We start from the raw sequence: 7,500 nt of genomic DNA on the forward strand, positions 1-7,500 counted from the left end.
CAACAACTTCCAGAATGCTGTCGTATTCAAACATATTTATATATATATGTATACATATATGATATTATATATATATATATGTATATATATATATATGTACATATATATATATATAATATATATATATATATATATATATATATGTGTGTGTGTGTGTGTGTGTGTGTGTGTGTGTGTGTGTGTGTGTGTGTGTGTGTGTGTGTGGGTGTGGGTGTGGGTGTGGGTGTGGGTGTGTGTTTGTGTGGGTGTGTGGGTCTGGGTGTGTCTGTGTGTGTGTGTACGTGCGTTTTATAACGTTGACTTGGAAATCACTTTGTTCTTTAACATTCCCATGGATTTATTAAAATTTCAAAGGAAAATAAATATTTAAAAATTTTCTCGTTTGATCTCAAATTTCTATACGTCACCTTAGCTGGACTGACCTCTGTCGTTCACGTGCTTTTAAAGTCGAAAAAATTTAGATACTGTTAGGTTTCACATTAGACAATCGAGCTTTATGAATATGGAATACCTTGAAATGGACTAAAAGGGCCACGTACTCGGGCCGGCTTTAACTCTTTCCTGATCCTAACACCTTCAGTTTCGTTGTGCAGATAAAGTATTCTTTTCATCTCGGCGGCACACACTTTGATAGCAAAGAGGTTATAGCAAACTTCACCCATCGCTTTCCGTACCGGTGTCAATTTTACTTCTCTTTTGGCTGATGGTACATGCTTTTCTTCATTACCGTGGCACCTCATTTGAATCAGTACATTGGAGGCATGGGAAACAATATTCTATAATCACAAGGATTAAACACTCCAATCTATTACAAAATATCTTAAATTCTTTTCTAAGTTCCATAATTTAGAAATGCTGTTTCTGTCTGATTCTGAATTCAAGTGCAACACATTAGGCTTGATCGATTACTGATTTCTGAATAATTTTACAATTATCTGATATTTAGTTATTATAGTTTTGTTTCCTACTACATTGACTGAGCAATACATGCTGTAGTAGTAATATTGCATGACGCTGTATACCAGGAACTGTGCAATTACCATGGGCATTCATTTCGGTGTTTATTTATTTCTTGCGGCTTTTGAGTGACACGTCTCACATCACTGTCCAGAAGTTAATGAACTCCACCTACCCTGATATCGTATACACCATGTTATAACGTCTTGTTGGAACAGCTTGCTATGCTTGTCATTCATTTCTCTGAAATTTGGTAAAAAGAAAAATTTAAATGTATTTTCTGTGACGTGTTGAAGTTTAGGCTTCTTTATACCTCGAGCATTAACTATAGTTTTCTTGCAGTTCTTCATTCTCTTGGAACTCTTTCAGAAACCTTTTGGTAACGACTTCTTTCCTCGTAGAAGATGATAGGAAGCCATCATTCCTAGAAAATATCCACGTATTCACTGGAGAACAAACAACCCTTTCTTTTATATGCTTGTTTCTTGTTTGTTTACTTGTTCGTCTGTCTGTTTATTTGCTTGTTTGGCTGAATGTTTGTTGGCTTGTTTATCTGTTTGCTTATTTGTTTGTTTATTTGTTTATTAATTTCTTCTTACGGGAATTTAAACGCCGGATTAGTCTTGATACGCAAATGTGATAAGAGAAACTTCCCCCCGAGTCAAGGAGAACAAAATACTAAACATTTTCCTGTTAGATTACAGCGGCTAATTTTGATGTTCATTCAGTATCATATATTGTCTTTTGATGATACATACACACATGTACCAAAAAAAAATTCCCCCTACACGGGGGGTAGCCAAAAAGAAAAAGGCATAGAAACCACTCCCACTCATTCCATTTCCTATATATTCCACTACCCTCCACCCTCCTCCCTTCCTCCCTCTTATCTTGGCGCCTCTTTTGATGATACCAGTCACATATCTTGCTCATTTTCATTCAAAATTGAACTCCTTCTCCTATAGCAATACTGAACTACTTTATTATATTTGTTGATACATTGAAATCTAGAACCAACTAGGACTTTTATATGATAGTTTGGTTTTCATTGTGCGATAGTGGCGTATCTCAAGCACGTGGGTTTTGTATTTTCACAGCCGTGGGTTCAAGTCCCCATCATTTCTCTCCGATTTCCTGTTGTGACCGTTTCTTTTCATAACAGTACGATCACATAGGTTATAAATGACAAATTCCTCCGCTGTTACGCGTCTGTCAATTTATTATTATTTACTATCTACCTATTTGTTTACTATTTAACGATACCTATGTATTTATTTATTTTATATATTATTATTTATATTATCGTAATTGTTATTTATTTATTTTCATTTGTTTGTCATTATTATAATTTTTCCGCATCCGACCTAGTTATGGGCCAAAAGGTCTCCTGTCGGCATGCTCCGCCTTTGTAATCCTTTGTAATTCTTTGTCTCGATATATACAACTCGCCACCGACTTTGATTTTCAGTAATCTACAATTGTTGACATACATTTGGCTTAATTGCAAAATTACTATGATATTAAATTCCTTGTTGCATCTGTACGGGCTTAGGCAGGTCATTGACCTACAAAAAGAGACCTTTGATTACTTAATTATATCTAGTCTTCCGTAACTTGATCCATATAATCACTTATTCATCATTTCATCTTAACTACAAGTAGATTTCTCTCATTTAGTCCAGGGTAAAAGCTTTCTTGATGACATCGGCTGACTCAAACTTCAGACTGCTTCCGTAAAAAAAAAAAAAAAAAAAAAAAAAAAAAAGGAATTGAAGAGGGAAATGTGAAAGGGGAAAGGGAGAGAGAAAGGGGAAATGGAAAGGGAAATGGAAAGGGAAAAGAAAGGGAAAGGGAATAGAAAATGAAAAGAAAATGAAAAGAAAATGAAAAGGGAACAGGAAAAGGAAAAAGGAAAGAGTAAGGGAAAAGGATAAGGAAAGTGAACAGGAAAAGGGAAGAAAAGAAGAAGAAAAGAACAAGAAATAGGAAAGGGAAAGGGAACATGAAATTGGGGAAGAGAAAAGGAAAAGAAAAGGAAAGGAAAGGGAAAGAGGAAGGGAAAGGAAAGGGGAAAAGGAAAGAGGAAGGGAAAGGAAAGGGGAAAAGGAAAGAGGAAGGGAAAGGAAAGGGGAAAGAGAAAAGGAAAGGGAAAGGGAAAGGGAAAGGGAAAAGGAAAGGGAAAAGGAAAGGGAAAAGGAGAGGGAAAAGGAAAGGGAAAAGGAAAGGGAAAAGGAAAGGGAAAAGGAGAGGGAAAAGGAAAGGGCAAAGGAAAGGGCAAAGCAAAAGAGGAAAGGGAAAAGGAAAGAGAAAAGGAAAGGGAAAGGAAAAAGGAAAGGGAAAAGGAAAGGGAAAAGGAAAGGGAAAGGGAAAAGGAAAGGGAAAAGGAAAGGGAAAGGGGAAGGGAAAGAGAAAGGAAAAGGGAAAGGGGGAGGAAAAGAAAAATGAAAGGAAAAAGGAGAAGGAAAAGGAAAGGAAAAAGGAAAGGGAAAATAAAAGGAAAAAAAGAAAGGGAAAAAGGAAAGGGAAAAGGAAAGGAAAAAGGAAAGGAAAAAGGAAAGGGAAAAAGGAAAGGGATATTGAAAAGGGAAAGGAAAAAAAAGGAAAGGAAAAAGGAAGAAAGGAAAAAGGAAAGAAAAAGGAAAGGTAAAAAGGAAAGGAAAGGGGAAAGGAAAAGGAAAGGAAAAAAGAAAAGGAAAGGAAAAGAAAGAAAAGGAAAAAGGAAAGTGAAAAAAGGAAAGGGAAAAGGAAAGGGAAAAGGGGAATGGGAAAGGGAAAGGGAAAAGGAAAGGGAAAGGGAAAGGGAAAGGGAAAGGGAAAGGGAAAGGGAAAAGGAAAGGGAAAGGGAAAGGGAAAAGGAAAGGGAAATTGAAAGGGAAAGGGAGACAGAAAAGGAAAAGGAAAGGGTAAAGGAAAGGGAAATGGAAAGGGGCAAAGGAGAAGGGAAGGGAAAGGGAAAAGGAAAGGGAAAGGGAGACAGAAAAGGAAAAGGAAAGGGTAAAGGAAAGGGAAATGGAGAGGGACAAAGGAGAAGGGAAGGGAAGGTGAAAAGGTGAAAAGGAAGGTGAAAAGGAAGGTGAAAAGGAAGGGGAAAATGAAAGGGAAAAGGAAAGGGAAATGGAAAGGGAAAAGGGAAAGGGAAAAGGAAAGGGAAAAGGAAAGGCGAAAAATGGAAAGGGAAAAAGGAAAGGGAAAAGGAAAGGGAAAGGGAGGAAAGGGAAAAAAGGAAATGGATTGGAAGGAAAGGAAAGAAAGGGAAAGAGAATGGAAAAGGAAAGGGAAAATGGAAAGGTAATGGGAAAGGGAAGGGGAAAGGGAAAAGGAAAGGGAAAAGGAAAGGGAAAAGGAAAGGGAAAAGGAAAGGGAAAAGGAAAGGGAAAAGGAAAGGGAAAAGGAAAAGGAAAAGGAAAGGGAAAAGGAAAGGAAAGAGAAAGGGAAAGAAAAAAAGGGAAAGGAAAAAGGGAAAGGGGAAAGGGAAAGGGAAAAGGGAAAGGGAAAAGGGAAAGGAAAAAGGGAAAGGGAAAAGGGAAAGGGAAGAGGGAAGGGAAAAGGAAAAGGGAAGAGGGAAAGGGAAAAGAGAAATGAAAAAGGGAGAGGGAAAAAGGAAAGGGAAAACGGAAATGGAAAGGGAAAAGGGAAAGGGAAAGGGAAAAGGAAAGGAAAGAGGAAAGGAAAGGAAAGGGAAAAGGAAAGGGAAAAGGAAAGGGAAAAGGAAAGGGAAAAGGAAAGGAAAGGGAAAAGGAAAGGAAAGGGAAAAGGAAAGGAAAGGGAAAAGGAAAGAAAAGGGAAAGAAAGGAAAGGAAAGAAAAGGGAAAGAAAGGAAAGGAAAGGAAAGGGAAAATGAAAGGAAAGGGAAAATGAAAGTGAAAGGAAAGGGAAAAGGAAAGGGAAAAGGGAAGGGAAAAGGAAAGGGAATAGGGGGAAAATAGGAAAGGAAAAGGAAAGGGAAAAGGAAAAGGAAAAGGTAATGGGGAAGGGAAAGGGAAAGGAAAAGGAAAAGGTAATGGGGAAGGGAAAGGGAAAGGAAAAGGAAAAGGTAATGGGGAAGGGAAAGGGAAATATAAAGGGAAAAGGGAAAAGGAAAGGGGAAAAAGGAAAGGAAAAGGGAAAGGGAAGAGGAAGGAAATGGAAAAGGGAAAAGGGAAGGGATAAAAAGGAAAGGGAAAAGGAAAGCGAGAAATGGAAAAGGGAAAAAGGAAAGGAAAAAGGAAAGGGGAAAAGGAAAGGGGAAAAGGAAAGGGGAAAAGGAAAGGGAAAAGGAAAGGGAAAAGGAAAGGGAAAAGGAAAGGGAAAGGGAAAGGGAAAGGGAAAAGGAAAAGGAAAAGGAAAGGGAAAAGGAAAGGAAAAAGGAAAGGGAAAAGAAAAGGGAAAATGAAAGGGAAAAGGGAAGGGAAAAGGAAAGGGAAAAGGAAAGGGAAAGGGAAAAGGAAAGGGAAAAGGAAAGGGAAAAGGAAAGGGAAAAGGAAAGGGAAAAGGAAAGGGAAAAAGAAAGGGAAAAGGAAAGGGAAAAGGAGAGGGAAAAGGAAAGGGAAAGGGAAAGGGGAAAGGAAAGGGGAAATGGAAAAGGAAAGGGAAAAGGAAAGGGAAAGGGAAAGGGAAAGGGAAAGAGAAAGAGAAAGAGAAAGAGAAAGAGAAAGAGAAAGAGAAATAAAAAGGGAAAGGGAAAGGGAAAGAGAAAGTAAAAGAAAAAGCGAGCGAGTGAATGAGTGATCGAGTGAATGAATGAGTCATTTAGTGATAGAGATGGTGATAGAAAAGGGAGAAAAGGGGAAAAGGGGGAAAAGGGGAGAGGTAAAAGAAAACAGGAAAAAAAAGAAAAACTAATAGAGGTAGGAAGAGGAAAGGGAAGAGAGGAAGGCTGAGAGGAAAGGGGAGAGAGAAGAGAAGAGAGGGAAAGGGAAAGAGGGAGGCTAAATAAGGAAAGGAAAGTGGCGAGATAAGGGATAAGAGGAAAGAAGAAAGAAAAGGAAAATAGGAAAGGGAAGAGGAAAAGAAAGTAAGGCAAAGGCAGAGAGAAGGCAAGTGAGGAAAAAGAGAGGGAGAAAAGAGAGAGACCGAGTGAGAAAGAGAGAAAAGGGGGTAGAGAAGAGAGTAGAGGATAACAAAGTTCAACGCGCCTTTGAGGGACATTTTTCGATTATGGTAATGAACATATAATTAAGCATGCATTATAATCATGATGCCGTAGAAGATAAGCTTCGACTCTTTGTTAACGAAGGAGTATCGCAGGGACGAATAAAGCTTTCTGTCGGTAATCAGGACCAATTGGAGTTTTGTCATCACTATAACAGCGATTAATTATCTAAGACACCACGAGTATAAGTCAGTGTTGAATGTGTGTGTGTGTGTGTGTGTGTGTGTGTGTGTGTGTGTGTGTGTGTGTGTGTGTGTGTGTGTGTGTGTGTGTGTGTGTGTGTGTGTGTGTGTGTGTGTGCAGAAAAAATACTGGGAAATAAGAAACTTAGTCCGAACGTTTTCGTCTATTTAAGCATTATCAAGGAATACGTATTCTTTGATGTCTTAAATAGTCGAAAACGTTCAGACTATGTTTCTTATTTCCCAGTGTTTTTTTCTGCAAATTATTTTCACGTGTGCCTTGTGAATTACTGCAATATATATATAATATATATATATATATATATATATATATATATATATAGATATATATATATATATATATATATATACGTGTGTGTGTGTGTGTGTGTGTGTGTGTGTGTGTGTGTGTGTGTGTGTGTGTGTGTGTGTGTGTGTGTGTGTGTGTGTGTGTGTGTGTGTGTGAATATATCTGGTTTACTCACTAAGGTAATCGTAACGCAATGATAACATGTCATTTTGTGATTACGACCAAATTTTCATGGAGAATAGAATCTTGGAGAGAACTTAAAATTTTGTTGTTTCTGTTAAACAGTATAGTTGGAAGCAATACATGTCAAGTGATTTGACCAACAAAAAGCGTAACATTTATGTATTATCAGTACAAAGTGCGCCATTATACATGAAGAGAATTATCGGCTCTCTATTACAGTAAGAGAATGAGCGACATGGATGTCAATGGCTACAAAAGGACAATTACTTAATGTAGAGTTCACATCTACTAACTACCGAAGTTTCACTCTTTGGAAGCCAAAATACAATTGGCAAAGGATACACCCTCGGCCATATTACAATGCATCTTAGCGTGAGCTCTTAACGAAGAACAAAACTCGAGGATTCAAAGAAAACAAAAAGCCAAAATTATTTCCTACAAAAAGTCTTGGCAAAATCGAAGAGCCTCTGAGTGGTGGGAAACTACAAAAAAACTACCATTAATCCTGAAGCTTTTAATCTTTCCGTCCTAACTACCTTCCTCTCCAAGACTTCTCCGGATCTCAATTCTGCTCAGAGCATTTCCTCAAAAGAATTTGGGCATTATCTCACCCCCTTTCCCGCACCCGTTATATGCCGGAGGGTTAAACGTTTAAATCCAATTCTTCCCTTCCCTATTATATATATATATATATATATATATATATATATATATATATATATATATATGTATATATA

Source organism: Oratosquilla oratoria, chromosome 19 (assembly GCF_046742065.1).
Source record: "Oratosquilla oratoria isolate Oo_2021 chromosome 19, ASM4674206v1, whole genome shotgun sequence".
NCBI classification, from domain to species: Eukaryota; Metazoa; Arthropoda; class Malacostraca; order Stomatopoda; family Squillidae; genus Oratosquilla; species Oratosquilla oratoria.